This window comes from Triticum aestivum, chromosome 3B (assembly GCF_018294505.1).
Source record: "Triticum aestivum cultivar Chinese Spring chromosome 3B, IWGSC CS RefSeq v2.1, whole genome shotgun sequence".
Taxonomy (NCBI): domain Eukaryota; kingdom Viridiplantae; phylum Streptophyta; class Magnoliopsida; order Poales; family Poaceae; genus Triticum; species Triticum aestivum.
In genome coordinates, this window is record NC_057801.1 from 162,924,220 (window position 1) to 162,945,060 (window position 20,841).

Sequence of the window (20,841 nt, forward strand, 5' to 3'; positions counted from 1 at the left end):
GCAGCTAAGCCTCCGAGTGGGAGTCTGGCTCACCACTCGGTAGGATTTTTACAAACTTAGGCGAAACGGATTCGCGGCTAAGTCACCCACTGTGGGGGAATTTTATTGGACAAAAATAAAAAGTGACAAAAATTATGGAGGAACTATGACACTATTATTTTGAGGTCCATGAACTACAGAAGTACTTTATTGCAACTCATCCGAGTGATAAATCTTAAGTGTAAAATGGGCGGAGTAGTTCCGCGTTCCAACTCGGGGCTCGTTGATATTATGCTCGACGTTGTAAAGGCGGTACGCCCCGTTGTGGAGAACCTTGGTGACGATGAAGGGACCTTCCCAAGAAGGAGCAAGCTTGTGTGGTTTGTGCTGATCCACTCGGAGAACCAAATCTCCTTCCTGGAAGGCTCGACCTCTCACATTTCTGGCATGGAAACGACGCAAATCTTGTTGGTAGATGGTCGACCGGATCAGAGCCATCTCCCTTTCTTCCTCTAAAAGGTCGACTGCGTCCTGCCGCGCTTGTTCAGCTTCTGCTTCGTTGTAGATTTCAACTCGAGGAGCATTGTGGAGAAGATCACTCGGCAAGACTGCTTCAGCTCCGTAGACTAAGAAGAATGGAGTTCTTCCGGTCGACCGATTAGGTGTGGTCCGCAGTCCCCAAAGCACTGAGGGAAGTTCGTCGACCCAAGCTCCAACTGCATGCTTGAGATCACGCATCAGTCGGGGTTTCAATCCCTTGAGAATCAGGCCATTGGCTCGCTCCGCCTGTCCATTCGACTGCGGATGGGCGACTGAAGCGTAGTCGACCCGTGTGCCTTGAGAGTTACAGAAATCTCTGAATTCCTTCGAGTCAAAGTTCGACCCATTATCCGTAATGATGCTGTGCGGGACTCCATATCTGAATATTAGTTCCCTGATGAAGCTAACAACAGTACCGGTGTCAAGGTTCTTGATTGGTTTAGCCTCGATCCACTTGGTGAACTTGTCGACTGCCACCAGTACATGCGTGAAGCCGCTTCGCCCTGTTCTCAAAGGACCGACCATGTCCAACCCCCATACCGCGAAAGGCCAGACGAGTGGGATGGTCTTCAGAGCCGATGCAGGCTTGTGCGACATATTCGAGTAGAACTGACATCCCTCGCACTTATCCACTATCTCCTTTGCCATCTCATTCGCCTTTGGCCAGTAAAATCCGGCTCGGTATGCTTTGGCCACGATGGTCCGAGAGGACGCATGATGACCACAGGTCCCCGAGTGGATATCATTGAGGATGAGTCGACCTTCTTCTGGTGTTATGCACTTCTGACCAACTCCAGTCGCGCTTTCTCTGTATAATTGTCCTTTGATTACGGTAAAGGCCTTAGATCGACGGACGATCTGTCGAGCCTCTTCCTCATCCTCCGGAAGCTCTTTTCTCAGGATATACGCGATATATGGAACTGTCTAGTCGGGAATGACCACCAAGACCTCCATGATCAAGTCGACCACCGCTGGGACTTCAACCTCAGTCGGATCTGTGGCGCTCTTGGGCTGTGGAGCTTCTTCGGTGAAAGGATCTTCTTTGACTGACGGAGTGTGTATATGCTCCAAGAACACACCACTCGGAATGGCTTCTCTCCTGGAACCTATCTTTGCTAGATCATCAGCTGCTTGATTTTTCAGTCGGGGTATATGATGGAGCTCCAACCCCTCGAACTTCTTTTCCAGCTTCCTCACTGCACTGCAGTATCCAGTCATGGCTGGGCTTCTCACGTCCCACTCCTTCATCACTTGGTTGACCACTAAATCCGAGTCGCCATAGACCATCAGGCGACGGACGCCGAGTGAAATGGCCATGCGCAACCCATATAAGAGGGCCTCATATTCTGCCTCATTGTTGGAGGAATCAAAGTGAATCTGGAGCACATATCTGAGCTTATCTCCTCTGGGGGAAACCAGGACAACCCCAGCACCGGAACCATTCAACATCTTAGAGCCATCAAAGAACATGGTCCAATGCTCCGAGTGAACTTCAGTCGGCTGCTGCTGTTCAATCCACTCGGCGAGGAAATCTGCTATTGCCTGGGACTTAATGGCTTTCTTTGCCTCAAACTTGATATCAAGGGGAAGAAGTTCAATCGCCCATTTAGCCACTCGACCAGTTGCATCTCTGTTGTGCAAAATCTCTGATAGTGGAGCGTCGCTGACGACTGTGATGGAATGATCAGAGAAATAATGAGCAACCTTCTTTGTGGTCATGTATATTCCATACACAAGCTTCTGATAATGAGGATATCTCTGCTTGGATGGAGTCAAGACTTCAGACAAATAATACACTGGGCGCTGAACTTTGAGAGCTTTTCCTTCTTCTTCCCGCTCGACCATAAGCACAGTACTGACGACTTGTCCTGTGGCTGCGATATAGAGCAACAGAGGCTCTTTGCTGATTGGAGCAGCAAGCACCGGCTGGGTGGAGAGCAGAGCTTTTAGCTCGGCAAACGCTGCATCAGCTTCTGGAGTCCACTCGAACTTGTCTGCCTTCTTCATCAGTCGGTAAAGAGGCAATGCCTTTTCACCGAGTCGTGAGATGAATCGACTTAATGCGGCCAAGCATCCAGTAAGCTTCTGGACATCGTGCACTCGCACAGGGCGTTTCATTCGGAGAATAGTGCCAATCTTCTCTGGATTAGCGTCGATTCCTCGTTCGGAAACGAGAAAACCGAGTAACTTGCCACCAGGAACTCCAAATGTGCACTTTGATGGATTGAGCTTGATATCATACCTTCTGAGGTTGGCAAATGTTTCGGCGAGATCAGCGAGCAGGTCGGAACCTTTTCGCGACTTGACAACAATATCATCCATATATGCTTCCACATTCCGACTGATTTGAGTGAGTAGACACTTCTGAATCATTCGCATAAATGTGGCTCCGGCATTCTTGAGGCCGAATGGCATGGTGATATAGCAGAAGCACCCGAATGGAGTGATGAAAGCTGTTTTTACCTCGTCGGGTCCGTACAGACGGATCTGGTGGTACCCGGAATAGGCATCTAGAAAAGATAATCTCTCGCATCCCGCGGTCGAGTCAACAATTTGATCTATGCGAGGGAGAGGAAAATGATCTTTCGGGCAGGCCCGGTTGATGTGCTTGAAATCAATGCACATTCGGAGCGACTTGTCCTTCTTAGGAACCATGACGACATTAGCGAGCCACTCGGAGTGGTATATCTCTCGGATAAATCCTGCCGCCAACAGTCGAGCCACTTCCTCACCAATGGCTTTTCTCTTCTGGACGGCGGACCGCCGAAGATGCTCTTTGACTGGTTTTGCAGATGAGTCGACTCTTAGGTGATGCTCAGCCAGTCCCCTGGGAACACCTGGCATGTCAGCGGGCTTCCATGCAAAAATGTCCCAGTTCTCACGGAGGAACTGGATGAGCACTTCTTCCTATTTCGGGTCGAGTGTTGTGGAGATGTGGGTCGGAGCTGCATCGGGGTCGGTCGGGTGAATGTGAACAGGCTTCGTCTCACTGGACGACTGAAATGCAGACTCTGTGGCGGGTTTCTTGGATCGCAGCAAATCACTCGGATCTGCATTTTGCTTGTATTCTTCGAATTTGACCGCTGTCACCTGGGAATCGGCAATCTTTGAGCCCTTCTGAAAGCACTCTTCTGCCTTTTTCCGATCATCGGTGATAGTGATCACTCCTTTGGGGCCGGGCATCTTCAATTTGAGGTACACGTAACATGGTCGAGCCATGAACCGTGCGTAAGCTGGTCTCCCCAAAATGGCGTGATATGCACTCTGAAAATCCACGACCTCAAACGTCAACTTTTCTTTGCAAAAATGTTTCGAATCACCAAACACCACGTCCAGAGTTATTTGGCCGAGTGACTCGGCTTTCTTCCCTGGTATAACTCCATGAAAGCTCATGTTAATGGTGCTCAGTCGGGACATCGGAATGCCCATTCCTTTCAGTGTGTCTGCATACAACAAATTCAGCCCACTACCACCGTCCATCAGCACTTTTGTCAGTCGAGTGCCTTCGACAACTGGATCGACCACCAAAGCTTGCCTCCCAGGGGTGGCAATATGAGTCGGGTGATCAGATTGGTCGAATGTGATGGGTATTTGGGACCATTTCAGATAATTTTCTTTTGCTGGGGCAACCATGTTCACTTCTCGGTTAATGACTTTCAATCGACTCTTGCTTTCCACATCTGCAAAGATCATCAGAGTGGAGTTGATATGCGGATATCCTTCCTCACTGTCCTCCTTGTCTTCGGCCTTGTCCGACTCCTTCTCCTTGTCCTTAGACTGTTTTCCCTGAAACTGCTGGATCAGGAGTCGACATTCGCGAGTGGTATGCTTCGGGTAGATGATATTCCCCTCTTCGTCTTTCTTCGTGTGGATGTGACACGGCATATCCATCACGTCGTTCCCTTCTTTATCCTTCACCTTCTTAGGGTTCAGGGATCCTTTTGGTTTCCCTTTAAACTTTCCTTGAGTCACGGCCAGAGCCTCTCTAGGAGCTGCCGGTTCAGCCTTCCGCTTCTGTTTCCGACTGGTGTTTCCTTTTTCCGACTGACTCGGCTTGTGCTTGCCGCTTCGAAGTCGGTCTTCTTCTTCACCGTTGGCGTACTTGGTAGCAATCTCCATCATCCGACTCAAGGTCATGTCACCGGTTCAACCAAACTTCAAACTTAATTCTCTGTTCTTGACGCCATCTTTAAAGGCGCAGACTGCCTGATGATCAGACACATTCTCCACAGTATGGTGCAAAGTGATCCATCTCTGAATATACTCTCTGAGAGTCTCATTGGTCTTCTGTACGCAGACTTGCAACTCCGTAGTTCCCACCACCAATCTGAACTGCCACTCGGTAGTCCTCAAGCCAAGTTTCAGGCTTAGAGTCACCAGTGAACTTGCTGACTCCTGTTGCTAACCTGAAATTGGGAGGGATAACTGCGGCCCTGATAGCTCTGCTGAAACATTCAGGACCAGAAACATGCACTCGACTGCTTGTGGGCGCATCTCTGTCGAGTCCGCCTCGATGGGCTCTGTTCCGGTCGACCAAACCTTGCACGATAATGGATCGCGCGTCGAAGCCTGGTTCTCTGGGGTCGACTGGAAACCTTCGCCCTGTACTGAACAGACGCCTGTCATCTTGCTGCCGAGGAGCGTAAGACCCACCCCTCGGAGGGGAATTGGGCACTCGACGCCTATCATCTCGGTCGAGTCGGTCACCATATTGGTCTCGCCGATTCTCGCGCCCTTCACGCCGCGGAGGCGATCTGGGGCTGTGAGCTGACTGAACCGTATTCGCAGCGACGGATCGACTGTGAATTCTGTTGCGCGACTGCGACACGGCTGAATTCTGATCTCCTGCTGCCCGGAGCAGATCCCTGATCTGCATCAAGCCTCTGCCAGCTTCCGACTGAGAAGGCTGGATGGACTCTGCTATACGGGTCGCAGCTGCTAAATTCTGGATTGGGGTTCGATATACCTGAGTCGGCGGGAAGAGTTGACGTCGACTGGTGTCGGGAACTCGTTGCCGCGCGCGCTCGTCGAGTGCTCGCTGAAGATTCTCCAGTCGAGTGCGTTCGGCTAAATTGGCCAAATGTGCCTCCTCCAAGGCGCGAGCCTCGGGGGTTTCTCCTGCGATGGGAGTACGCAGGGCATCCACGTTCCTGCGGCGAAGTTCCTCTCTTTGCAGAGAGTTGAGTGGCTCGGGCTGGTACTCTTTGTGGTCTCGTGCGGGGTCGCCTCCGTCGCCTGCTCCACCATCACGGGCGAAGCCAGGGGGACTGCGGGGCCCGTCGACCATCAGGATTTCCGCCGCTGGATCACTGCTATCGCACTCGGATGCGGTCTCTACGGAGCCAGTCGACAGGTCGAACAGGCCGTAGAGAGATCCGTCGGGCTCGATTGTTGCAACTTGGGTGGTGGCCATTTGGCGAGCCACCGCGTGCCTCACCCACCGCTGAATCCTCGACCGGCCCGAGCGCTTGCGCTGGCGGGAGACCGGGAAGGTGGTCGATGGGGATGTCGACCGATACGGGGTCGACGGTTGCCGCAGCAGAACGCCGCAGACACATGCACGAAAATGTGTCGCACCGCGGACGGGGAGCGCATCAACGTCGAGTGGAGCCTCCTGGAGCCAGGCGGAGTCGTCGGCGATGAAGATGAGAGCGCCGAGACGGATCTCTCGACCCCCGACCAAAACTCCAGCAGCCACCATGATGAAAGTACTCGGAAGAATCGCAACTTCTCCACAAAATCGCTAAAACACCTGCCCCACGGTGGGCGCTAACTGTCGTGGTTCTAAGCCTGACAGTAGAGTGGGGGTAGATATGGAGAGGCAAGGTCCTAGCTATGGAGAGGTTGTAAACACAAGGGATGTACGAGTTCAGGCCCTTCTCGGAAGAAGTAAAAGCCCTACGTCTCGGAGCCCAGAGGCGGTCGAGTGGATTATGTGTATATGAGTTACAAGGTGCCGAACCCTTCTGCCTGTGGAGGGGGGTGGCTTATATAGAGTGCGCCAGGACCCCAGCCAGCCCACGTAGGAGAGGGTTTAAGATGAGTTAAGTCTAGGGCGTTACTGGTAACGCCCCACATAAAGTGTCTTTACTATCATAAAGTCTACTTAATTACAGGCCGTTGCAGTGCAGAGTGCCTCTTGACCTTCTTGTGGTCGAGTGAGTCTTTGTGGTCGAGTCCTTCAAGTCAGTCGAGTGAGTCCCTCGTTGGTCGACTGGAAGGTGACCTCTTCTAAGGGTGTCCTTGGGCAGGATACTTAGATCAGGTCTGTGACCCTACCCTAGGTACATGACCCCATCACCAAGTGATTCATAATCAAGTGATTCCAAAAGTCCATCAGCATGGAGTTTCTTCATGTGCTTTACACCGATATGACCCAAACGGCAGTGCCACAAGTAAGTTGCGCTATCATTATTAAACTTCAATCTTTTGGCTTCAACACTCTGAATATGTGTATCACTACTATCGAGATTCAACAAAAATAGAGCACTCAGCAGGGGTGCATGACCATAAAAGATATTACTCATATGAATAGAACAACCATTATTCTCTGATTTAAACGAATAATCATCTCGCATTAAACAAGATCCAGATATAATGTTCATGCTCAACGCTGGCACCAAATAACAATTATTCAGGTCTAAAACGGATCCCGATGGTAGATGTAGAGGTAGCGTGTTGACCGCGATCACATCGACTTTGGAACCATTTCCCACGCACATCGTCACCTCGTCCTTAGCCAATCTTCTTTTAATCTGTAGCCCTTGTTTCGAGTTGCAAATATGAGCAACAAAACCAGTATCAAATACCCAGGCGCTACTGTGAGCATTAGTTAAGTACACATCAATAACATGTATATCAAATATACCTTTCACTTTGCCATCCTTCTTATCCGCCAAATACTTGGGGCAGTTCTGCTTCCAGTGGCCAGCCCTTTGCAGTAGAGGCACTCAGTTTCAGGCTTAGGTTTATACTTGGGTTTCTTCTCTTGAGCAACAACCTTTTTGCCATTCTTCTTGAAGTTCCCTTTCTTCCCTTTGCCCTTTTTCTTTAAACTAGTGGTCTTATTGACCATCAACACTTTATGCTCCTTTTTGATTTCTACCTCCGCGGTTTTTAGCATCGCAAAGAGCTTGGGAATAGTCTTATTCATCTCTTGCATATTATAGTTCATCACGAAACCTTTATAGCTTGGTGGCAGTGATTGAAGAACTCTGTCAATGACACAATCAAATGGAAGATCAACTCCCAGCTCAGTCAAGTGATTATGATACCCGGACATTTTGAGTATGTGTTCACTAACAGAACTATTCTCCTCCATTTTGCAGCTGTAGAACTCGTTGGAGACTTCATATCTCTCAACTCGGGCATTTGCTTGAAATATTAACTTCAACTCTTGGAACATCTTATATGCTCCATGACGTTCAAAACGTCTTTGAAGTCTCGATTCTAAGCCGTAAAGCATGGCACACTGAACTATCGAGTAGTCATCAGCTTTGCTCTGCCAGACGTTCTTAACATCATCTGTAGCATCTGCAGCAGGCCTGGCACCTAACGATGCTTCTAGGACGTAATTTTTCTGTGCAGCAATGAGGATAACCCTCAAGTTACGGACCCAGTCCATGTAGTTGCTGCCATCATATTTCAACTTAGCTTTCTCTAGGAATGCATTAAAATCCAAAGGAACGGTAGCACGGGCCATTGATCTACAACAACATAGACATGCAAATTACTATCAGGTACTAAGTTCATGATAAATTAAAGTTTAATTAATCATATTACTTAAGAACTCCCACTAAGATAGACATCCCTCTAATCATCTAAGTGATCACATGATCCAAATCAACTAAACCATGTCCGATCATCACGTGAGATGGAGTAGTTTTCAATGGTGAACATCACTATGTTGATCATATCTACTATATGATTCACGCTCGACCTTTCAGTCTCAGTGTTTCGAGGCCATATCTGCATATGTTAGGGTCGTCAAGTTTAACCCGAGTATTCTGCATGTGCAAAACTGGTTTGCACCCGTTGTATGTGAACGTAGAGCTTATCACACCCGATCATCACGTGGTGTCTCGACACGACAAACTGTAGCAACGGTGCATACTCAGGGAGAACACTTGTACCTTAAAATTTAGTAAGGGATCATCATATAATGCTACTGATGTTCTAAGCAAAATAAGATGCATAAAGCATAAACATCATATGCAATCAAAATACATGACATGATATGGCCATCATCATCTTGTGCTCATGATCTCCATCACCAAAGCATCATCATGATCTCCAACGTCACCGGCGCGACACCTTGATCTCCATCGTAGCATCGTTGTCGTCTCGCCAACTATTGTTACTATGACTATCGCTACCGCTTAGTGATAAAGTAAAACAATTACATGGCGATTGCATTGCACACAATAAAGCGACAACCATATGGCTCCTGCCAGTTGCTGATAACTTTGTTACAAAACATGATCATCTCATACAACAATTTATATCACATCATGCTTGACCATATCACATCACAACAAGCCCTGCAAAAACAAGTTAGACGTTCTCTACTGTGTTGTTGCAAGTTTTACATGGCTGCTACAGGCTTCTAGCAAGAACCGTTCTTACCTACGCATCAAAACCACAACGATTTTTCGTCAAGTGTGTTGTTTTAACCTTCAGCAAGGACCGGGCGTAGCCATACTCAATTCAACTAAAGTTAGAGAAACAGACACTCACTAGCCACCTATGTGCAAAGCACGTTGGTAGAACCAGTCTCGCGTAAGCGTACGCGTAATGTCAGTCTGAGCCGCTTCATCCAACAATATCGCCGAATCAAAGTATGACATGCTGGTAAGCAGTATGACTATTATCGCCCTCAACTCTTTGTGTTCTATCGTGCATATAACATCTACACATAGACCTGGCTCAGATGCCACTATTGGGGAACATGGTAATTTCAAAATTTTCCTATGATCATGCAAGATCTATCTATGTGATGCATAGCAACAAGAGGGAAGAGTGTGTCCTCGTACCCTCGTAGACCGAAAGCAGAAGCGTTTAGTTAACACGGTTGATGTAGTCGAACGTCTTCGCAACCGATCCAGGCACCGAACGTACGGCACCTCCGCGTTCAGCACATGTTCAGCTCGGAGGCGTCTCTCGTACTCTTAATCCAGTTGAGGCCGAGGGAGAGTTTCGTCGGCACGACGGCGTGGTGACGGTGATGATGAAGTTACCGACGCAGGGCTTCGCCTAAGCACTACGACGATATGACCGAGGTGTGTAACTGTGGAGAGGGGCACCACACACGCCTAAAACAATTGTCAACTTGTGTATTCTAGGGTTGGTTGCATGTGTAGGAAAAAAGATATTGGGTTTTAGCTATTTAGAATTAGAATATTTCATTGACATAATCTTTTATTTCTTAATTCCTCCCTAGTTATTGCACACAATTTAACTTGCATTTCCCTATATTAAACGGATTTATTATGTTATGCCCACATAGCACGTAAAGAGCCCATCTGTTTTTTTTTTGAAGCTTTAAAGAGCCCATCTATTGAAATGCTCAATTTTTACATTTCATATTTTATTAAATGCAATTAGTTAGCCAATAGACTACAAATTATTTTTGACTGTCCCTATAATTAATGGAATGTTTTTCCTAACTTTGGAGCTATGACTGAAATAAAGGAGGGTGATTTAAATTTATTCTTAGAAAAAATAGTGATTAAGTAAACCTCCTTGTTTAATATCCCATATAGTGTAATATTGGTCACTAAATCACACCCCAGCAATATTACCACCAAATTTGGAGAAACTTGAAGAAAGTCGTTTGAATTGCTCTACTTTGTAATTGTAATTTTCCATCTTCTATTATATAGACAGGGGATGCTTTATCTTTAGAGTTACACTCTTTACACAAGGTCAGCACAATTTTTTCTGAGCTATGCATATACTTTATTGGTACTAGTAAGGGTGCACGTGCAACGCACGTATTATCATGTGAACACAATCAACATTCATCCTAGGAAAAAATATATCAATAATATGAACAAAATATAAAGATGCACCAACATAAGAGAGACAATAAAGATGTTTAACAATGTTGTAACACAAAAAAGTTTACTCTGTCACATCCCTAGCTTCTGGTGCTGTCAAGTGTTTGCATCTTGCTTGCATCATGTTTAAATTTCTGAAACTTGAACTGAGGAATTTTGGAAGCCTCAAAAACCCTAAATAAAAGAAGGGCAAAAACCCTAAAATCTCATTCATTGCTCCAAAATGCTCTCCTTAGATGTTTAATATTTTTGGCAAGGGTTTTGATCCAAACCAAAAATAATGAACATTTTAAAAGGATTTATTTTTGGGACTTTGAATTTAAATCATTACTTATTTGCATTTGGGCATTTAAATACTATAAAAAAATTTAGATGCTCAAATAATCCCAAACTGAAATGTTTACTGTAGGATATATTTCTAACAGTGGTCATGAGCAGTTGCATGATTTTTGGGATTGATTTAGTATTTTTAATAAAGCCACAAAGCTGCAGAAAAAAATAGAAAACAATAAGTAAAAGACAGAGCAGAGAAAACTTACCCGACGCTTACCTGAGGCCCACCCACCTGGTGGCCCAGCAGAATCGGCCCAGCCCACCACTGCAGCCCCTCCGTCGTCTTCCTCCCCTCGCCCCGAAGCAGCTGCGTGCCCGGCGCGCAGGCGAGCCGCGCCAGCTCCTCCTTGCCTGCCTGGCTACCCCCTCGTCGCCCTGGTCGCCTTCCGCGACGCCACGACACCCCCGACCCCCTCTCACTCCCTCCCTGTCGGCTCCTCTCGCCCCTGCCGCTCTCTCTCTCGCAGCCCCGAGCACGCCTCTCGCCGCTGTCAACCGTATCTGTATCCACCGCGCACGCCTCGCCTCCTCGAGTCGTCCATCGCCTCTGCTACCTCGAGCGGCTCCTCAACGGCGAATCTCGTGAGCCCGGAGGCACCGAAGCAACGCAATCGCCATCTTCTTCACCGCCGGTTGCCGGACCTCTCCGTCGTCGATTCGCTGCAGCCAGGCCGTCCCCGAGCCTCCCGTGCTGATCTCCAGGACCGCCGTAAGATCTTCTCCGTTTCCCCTCCTCACTCGTGCTCTATTCCGCTCCATAGCCGCCGCCCGCAAGTGCCCGTGAGCTCCGGCCGCCGCGTTTGTCGCCGTCGTTGCTGCGACGGGCCAACGTCACGGCTGAGTACCCGATCGACCTCCTTCTTCTAGTAGCTACCGCCTGTGTGCTCCGTTTGCTCGGAAGCGAGCTGCAGCCCGCGCCTGCATCTAGCCGAACTCTGGCCGCCGCCGCAAGCTCCGCTCCGGCGAGTGCTGACCACCCCGCGTCCTTCCGTCGCCTCCTCCGGATGCGCACGAGCGCTAGGAACCCACAGAGCCTCTCCGCGCGGCGTTTGGTCGCCGGAGGGCGAAACCCGAGCCGTCCGGCCGTCGCTGACCTCGCCGGCGGTTTAACTCCGGCCGTGCCGACGTGGCAGTGTCAATAGCGGCTAATGGCGCCACTAGTTAACCCGTCCAGTGACAATGACACCTGGGCCCCAGGCCCTAACTAATCCAGGTTTTATTTCTGTTTAAGATAGTTTAATAAAGCGGGACCCACCAGTCAGAGTTGACTGTGCTGACGCGTCAGTTGACCCGACCCCACATGTCAGTGTCACTAACAACACCGGGTCACTGATCAGTGGACCCCACTGGTTAGGTTTGACCTGGTCAACTGCAGTTGACCTGCTGACGTCACACCGACGTCATGCTGACGCAGTAAAGCTTTTCTGGAGTTTAAAATAAATTAGAAATGATTTATTAATTCCAGAAAATTGTATAAACTTCTAAAAATCATAGAAATTCAACCGTAACTCCAAATTAAATAATTTATATATGAAAAATTATCAGAAAAATTCAAGGAATCCATCTGTACCATTTTCATGCATGTTAGAACAACTTATAGCTTCTGTTTAGCACAAATCAATTAAATGGCATTTGAATAATCACATATGGAGTTTGAATTTGAATCTTGTATTCAAACCAACTTCATTTAACTTTGTTGCTAGCTGCACTAGCTCAAAACACCAGCATGTTGCCATGTCATGATCATGCATCATAATGTGCATAGCATTGATTGTGTTTCTCTCTGTTGCTGGTAATTGTTCCCTCTCGGTAGACGTGTACCGGCGATGTGATCGATGACACCGATGAAGAGCTATATTATCTTCAGAAGTGCCAGGCAAGCAAAACCCCTTTGTTCATTCCGATAAAATCCCACTCTCTCGCTCCTGCTCTCTTTTACTGCATTAGGACAACAACGACCTATTTGTTACTTGCTGCGGTAGCTGAACCCCTTTATCCTTTGCATGACCTGTCATTGCCACAGTAAATAGATGAAACCCACTAGCATGAGTAGGAGTTGTTTGACCCCTGATGTGCCTACTCATTCATGCTTGTTTGTCATGCCTGCTACTGCTTAGAGTTGAGTCAGGTCTGATTCATCGGGGATGAATCAGAGGCGTGTGAACATGTCCTACTATGTGTGAACTAAGTGTGTGAACACGATTTGGTAAAGGTAGCGGTGGGAGGCCATGTAGGAGTACATGGTGGGTTGTCTCATTGCAGCCGTCCTCAGGAACTGAGTTCTGTGTTTGTGATCCATGAACAGCTACTACCACACATTGGGATCCTTAATTGACTCTCTCGACTTATTAATCAACATGATCTCTGTCCAGGAGTTGCAACTAGTTTCTGGTGTTTGTAGGTAGTGTTAGTAGTCTACCAAGTGGCACCCGATACAGGTGGGCTTGGGACAGACTAGGCACAGTGGCACGATGTACCAAGTGGCACCCGGATGGTGGGCTTGGGAACCCTGCTCACATCGTTTGGGGCCGTGAGCGACACCCCGGCCGGATCTCCTTGCGGATGGAACCCGAATAAGCGATAAACCTGGACTAGAGACTTGTTCGGTTAGTCAGGTCGTGGCCGACTCCCTCGCCCGGCTTCCGCTTGAAGGTTGCCGAGGTACATGACGTGTACAGGGCGATAAGTGGCGAAAGCGTGTGTGAAGAAGTACACCCCTGCAGGGTTATCATTATCTATTCGAATAGCCGGATTCCTCGGATATGGAAACTTGGACCCCTTGTACAGTTCATAGACAAGTGAAAGTGGATACTCTAAAATACGCAAGATAAGCGTGAGTGCTATGGATGGCGTTCTCGTAGGGAGACGGGAGTGGATCCATAGTGGTGTATTGGTATGGTGAATATGTGGACTCGTGTGCGCCACCTCAAAAGAGTTACTTGCAGTCGTAGTTCAGGATAGCCACCGAGTCAAAGCTGGCTTGCTGCAGTCAAACTCCACCATCCCCTTTGTTGATAATGATGCATATGTAGTTAGTTCTGATGTAAGTCTTGCTGGGTACATTTGTACTCACGTTGCTTAATTTATGTTTTTGCAGAGAGACTTCAGTCTCACTAGTAGTTCCACGTGGACTTCGACGTTTAGCTTGTTACCTCAGCTACGATCTTGTGCCCTTGGCAGGATCTGGTAGATAGTCAGGCTTCTCAGCCTTTTTCATTTATAGTTGTTTGTACTCAGACATGTTAAGCTTCCGCTTGTGCTTTGACTTGTATGCTCTGGTTGTTGGGTCATGAGACCCATGTTTGTCATTTCTCGCTCCTCGGAGCCTAATAAATACTTGAGTCATAGAGTCATTTTGTGATGCCATGTTGTATTGCACATATCGAGCATATTGTGTGTATGTTATTGAAATGCTTGGTATGTGTGGGATCTGACTATCTAGTTGTTTATCTTTAGTAGCCTCTCTTACCGGGAAATGTCTCCTAGTGTTTCCACCGAGCCATGGTAGCTTGCTACTGCTCCGGAACACTTAGGCTGGCCGGCATGTGTCCTTCTTCGTTCCTGTGTCTGTCCCTTCGGGGAAATGTCACGCGATGAATACCGGAGTCCTGTTAGCCCGCTACAGCCCGGTTCACCGGAGTCCTGCTAGCCCAGTGCTACAGCCTGGATTCACTCGCTGATGACCGACACGTTCGATGCTGGGTCATGGATGCCTGTCCCTGTAAGTTTGTGCCACTTTGGGTTTACGACTAGCCATGTCAGCCCGGGCTCCTTATCATATGGATGCTAGCGACACTGTCATATACGTGTGCCAAAAGGCGCAAACGGTCCCGGGTAAAGGTAAGGCGACACCCGTTGGAATACCGTGGGTGAGGCCGCAAAGTGATATGAGGTGTTACATGCTAGATCGATGTGGCATTGAGTCGGGGTCCTGACAGCGTTGGTATCAGAGCTTGACTGCCTGTAGGATTACCAAGCCAAACTGGTCGAAGTTGAGTCTAGAAATGCTTTAGTTATATAAGGGAATTGATTGTGGGATGGAACGTAAGGCTCTTTTTACTCCTTATACCTTATGCCCTTCTGATCTGAGTCATCTTGTCTTTCCGACGGGGATTAAGAACTAGGCTATCTCTTCTTTCTATCAGGATCACGTGTTATTAATCCGTAGACTTATAGATTGTTGGATTTAAGCCTCAGTTCAGTTTCTACCTCTATATGTTAACTGTTGATCTCCAAACCTTGATATTGTGCTTCTGAGTGGTTATGCCACCCTTTTGTGAATGTCTCAAATCTTTTCTGAGCATTTACAGCCGTTATGCTGTCCGAGTCATCCCAGGTTTCTAAATAGTTTGAAGCAATTTGCAAATTCCTTCCTCCCGTTTCGATGTTCCTTGGGCCAGATTAACCACACTAATCGGTGAGTTGAGGTACTTTATTGCCTTGACATATATGTTGGAGCTGGTATTATGACCCTAGGTGTCTTAGGGGATCATTTAGTAATTTAGCCATGATTTGTGTCCCAGTGTGATGATTCTGGCCTTTATCCTCGAAAGCATCCCGTGATGCCACTTAGTAGTAGGTATTCTACTCCTGGGTTTTGAACCCGAGATTCACCCTACTTGCTTCATGTTGATAGTTTTGCTCGTTCCTTTAGGTTATTAGTAACCCTTGCATTAGTCCTCGATGTTCGTGGTATTTCCTTCTTCCAAATACTATGAACCGTTTATGGCAGATGTTCCTCGCTGATCGAAAGATCACAATCAGAGTGCTCTCGATGGGTTCTCGATTCTATATTGTGACTCTGCCAGTTCTACCTTTCTGCATGGGTTGTCCGGAAGAAATATGTTGAATTCGTTCGACATGCTAGTCCATGCATCCACAACTTGGAAAATCATATGTTCCTTTGAGTTGTCCCTCTTTAGTTGTCTTCTGACCCTCGTCTATCAATTGATAGTCAAGATTATGTGTGCATGCGTTCATCGATGCCTATTACTCTTGTGGTCTGTCAAGCCGTTCTATCGCGGAATGACTAGGAGAAACAAACTCCAGTACCCCTTCCATATCCAGGATTGGGTCAAAGAAGTTGTGCTCCGCAGAACAAATTGCTAACCCAGCTTTTGTTCTGCTCTACCTTGGAGTATTACCATCTTTTATATCGGAATTATTGTAGGAATTGCACACCATCCTATGAACTCTTGGTACAGTGATACTTCTTGCCATCATTGTTCATTCCTCGGCTCCTGTGTTATTGTAACCGGAATGCCGACAAGTGAATCGTGGTGTGTGAAATCAATACTGCTAGCAACTCTGTTGCTTGGTAGTTAAAGGATAATAATTTCATTCTTAGCGTGTTGGTTTTTGAATCATCCTTCAAAGACTGATCGTGCTACCTAGTCCTTATTTCGGTGCATCCTTCGATTGATGAGTTAGGATCTTGTCAAGTCCTCACTCATTTGATCATATCGTCTTGCCCTCAAAAGCGAGAATGTTCTCGAGCTTAGTAACATACCGTTGGTTCGTGATTTTCCGAATATCTTCTCGGAAGTATTACCAGGTTGTCCCTTGACTGTTATGTTGAGCTCGTGATCAAGTTGGTTTCTTGTGAACCACCTTCTCTCCAAGAATCGGTGCTAGATATCCCTGAGCTAGTTGGTTAAGCTAGACAACAACTTGGAGAGTTGGAAGATAAAAGCTTACCTAACTTAGTTCGTTTCAAAGGGATATCCTGGTGTTGGTGTGTTAGTTGAAGAAAGATGATATCTTCATCGATTGGTCCCTGTGATCAGTTATTAGACCTATTGTCTTATAAAAACTTTGATTTAAGTATGGGCTATCGTCAAATCAAATCAGAACCAACGATGTTCGTAATGTTGTCTTACTCGTGGCTGCCCCTCGAGCATACACCATTATATCTTTTGGTCTGACCAATACTACCACCGTGTTCACATGATGGCGGAAGTCCAGTGATATGGAAATTCCGATGAGTTACTGTTGAGCCCATCAGCAGCATTTTGTCTCCCCCATGATTCATGTTGAACATCAACCTAGTGTTGGAAACTTTGTAAGCAATGCCTTCGTGTTCCGTTCGTGAAGCCTATGCTTGGATGGAAGAAGTGACTTCCTCTAATTCATGTGCATTGGTGCAAGTGGCCGCCGTGGGTTTGAGAAAGGTTTGTTTTGTTTCCTCTGGAATCGTCCCAAGTCAGTCATGCATGTGCAAAGTATACTATGGTTTGGTAGATTAATTACCTCCACTCCATGTGTGTTCCGTAGCACCCCAAGCCACTGACTGATTTGTTCAGGGAAAGGAGTTAAGTGTTAATCCATGGTAATGCACAAGACTCTGATATCCCCGATGATGGTTCCCTACCAGAACTCGGTAGTGTTTTATTGTAAGACTACCATGTGATAATGTTTGTCTGGGACAGCGTGTTCACATGTGTGTAGCAGAACCAGCTCATGTTTGGAGCTTGCTATCGTAGTTCATTTCCCGAGAATCTCGCAACGTTATCTCGTCGAATTCTGTTGCAAACTTTCATTTTTCTTCCTAGACGCGATGAGTCTGGAATATCCTGACACCAACCAAATCTGAATCTCAGTCAGATATGATGGTTGGAACATTTCCCAAGAACTATAATATTGGTCCCTCGATAACTGGTAAAGTGGATGTCGTGGCCAACACACCCAGCCGGAAGACCTATTATTGTAGTATCTTGTTTGAGGAAGTTGGCCACCTCCCCATAAGGATTTCGTAGGATTTACCTCCGTAACTGTTCCTTATGGATTCTATTGCTCCCGAAGTCCGACCTTTACTTGATGTTCTAGTTATCAAACCATATCTATGAATGGGATACGCTAGCACATCAAGGAGAACATTAGAAGCGGAGTGCTAAATGTCTCTCGGTCGATGATCCAGATTTTATTTCCTTGGCCTCGCTAAGGTGAAATCTGAGAAAGTGTTATCTTCCTTTGCATCTGCATCATCCATCGTCATTCATCATGGTAGCAAGTTGTGTTGCCAGGATCCTTGACACGGATGTTGGTAAAACCTTGATGAATATGGAAATGCTCAAGTTCTTGAGAGCACGCACAAGCGCTACGTGTTATCATTGGCACTCACTGGGATTCCTCTCAGTTTCCTCGGCAATGCTATGACCTTTTCAAACAGTGAATTCACTCTCTAGTGTTGGGTTCTTCCCCAGTTACCAGAATCATTCCCAGCATTTGCATTTTGTTCCCAGCTTGCACCGCCAATGTGCCATTCTACCACGGGTCTCTTCCATTTCCGGTGGTAAGCAAATTCATCCATTACGTTGTCTTCAACAAGGTAATCCACATCATCCAAGTCCGATTATGCCATTCTACCGACCCCCGCCAATCGATTGCTGTGATTTGCCTTAGGCTGATATAGAGAGTCTCAATGATCTCTATATCAAAGGTAATTCTTTTTGCCATTAAGGTAATAATCTACGAATCACCCTCCTTCAGGATGTTTCGTCGTGGTATCATGGCAACTCAACTCCTCGCTACGTTGACAACCGTTCACCACCTTCTTAAGTGTGGAGTTGTTGTCTACCTAGTGAACCCTCGTCGTCTGTTCCACTCCATCCCTCTAGAGGTATGCTTCGTGTCTTAGTTCGGGGGAGGCTGCTATGTCTCATCCCATGAGTTGATCCTGAGTTGTTCGGTCTTCTCGAAGATCGATTGTTCTAGAGTTTTCCTTTCTTCTCGTTGTCATGTTGGCTGGAGTTCTCAAAGCAAGACGTCGAGACAAAGATGAGGATCAAATCAACACTCTTGTGATGTGCAACCTGGATCGTGAAGATTATGTAAATTTGCGTTCCCCCTTCACCTTACCCTACGCTTGAATCTCGAGACGAGATTTTTGTTTAGTGGGGGTGAGTTATCACATCCCTAGCTTCTGGTGCTGTCAAGTGTTTGCATCTTGCTTGCATCATGTTTAAATTTCTGAAACTTGAACTGAGGAATTTTGGAAGCCTCAAAAACCCTAAATAAAAGAAGGGCAAAAACCCTAAAATCTCATTCATTGCTCCAAAATGCTCTCCTTAGATGTTTAATATTTTTGGCAAGGGTTTTGATCCAAACCAAAAATAATGAACATTTTAAAAGGATTTATTTTTGGGACTTTGAATTTAAATCATTACTTATTTGCATTTGGGCATTTAAATACTATAAAAATTTTTAAATGCTCAAATAATCCCAAACTGAAATGTTTACTGTAGGATATATTTCTAACAGTGGTCATGAGCAGTTGCATGATTTTTGGGATTGATTTAGTATTTTTAATAAAGCCACAAAGCTGCAGAAAAAAATAGAAAACAATAAGTAAAAGACAGAGCAGAGAAAACTTACCCGACGCTTACCTGAGGCCCACCCACCTGGTGGCCCAGCAGAATCGGCCCAGCCCACCACTGCAGCCCCTCCGTCGTCTTCCTCCCCTCGCCCCGAAGCAGCTGCGTGCCCGGCGCGCAGGCGAGCCGCGCCAGCTCCTCCTTGCCTGCCTGGCTACCCCCTCGTCGCCCTGGTCGCCTTCCGCGACGCCACGACACCCCCGACCCCCTCTCACTCCCTCCCTGTCGGCTCCTCTCTCCCATGCCGCTCTCTCTCTCGCAGCCCCGAGCACGCCTCTCGCCGCTGTCAACCGTATCTGTATCCACCGCGCACGCCTCGCCTCCTCGAGTCGTCCATCGCCTCTGCTACCTCGAGCGGCTCCTCTCCGGCGAATCTCGCGAGCCCGGAGGCACCGAAGCAACGCAATCGCCATCTTCTTCACCGCCGGTCGCCGGACCTCTCCGTCGTCGATTCGCTGCAGCCGGGCCGTCCCCGAGCCTCCCGTGCTGATCTCCAGGACCGCCGTAAGATCTTCTCCGTTTCCCCTCCTCGCTCGTGCTCTATTCCGCTCCATAGCCGCCGCCCGCAAGTGCCCGTGAGCTCCGGCCGCCGCGTTTGTCGCCGTCGTCGCTGCGACGGGCCAACGTCACGGCTGAGTACCCGGTCGACCTCCTTCTTCTAGTAGCTACCGCCTGTGTGCTCCGTTTGCTCGGAAGCGAGCTGCAGCCCGCGCCTGCATCTAGCCGAACTCCGGCCGCCGCCGCAAGCTCCACTCCGGCGAGTGCTGACCACCCCGCGTCCTTCCGTCGCCTCCTCCGGATGCGCACGAGCGCTAGGAACCCGCAGAGCCTCTCCGCGCGGCGTTTGGTCGCCGGAGGGCGAAACCCGAGCCGTTCGGCCGTCGCTGACCTCGTCGGCGGTTTAACTCCGGCCGTGCCGACGTGGCAGTGTCAATAGCGGCTAATGGCGCCACTAGTTAACCCGTCCAGTGACAATGACACCTGGGCCCCAGGCCCTAATTAATCCAGGTTTTATTTCTATTTAAGATAGTTTAATAAAGCGGGACCCACCAGTCAGAGTTGACTGTGCTGACGCGTCAGTTGACCCGACCCCACATGTCAGTGTCACTAACAACACCGGGTCAGTGATCAGTGGACCCCACTGGTCAGGTTTGACGTGGTCAACTGCAGTTGACCTGCTGACGTCACACCGACGTCATGCTGGCGCAGTAAAGCTTTTCTGGAGTTTAAAATAAATCAGAAATGATTTATTAATTCCAGAAAATTGTATAAACTTCTAAAAATCATAGAAATTCAACCGTAACTCCAAATTAAATAATTTATATATGAAAAATTATCAGAAAAATTCAAGGAATCCATCTGTACCATTTTCATGCATGTTAGAACAACTTATAGCTGCTGTTTAGCACAAATCAATTAAATGGCATTTGAATAATCACATATGGAGTTTGAATTTGAATCTTGTATTCAAACCAACTTCATTTAACTTTGTTGCTAGCTGCACTAGCTCAAAACACCAGCATGTTGCCATGTCATGATCATGCATCATAATGTGCATT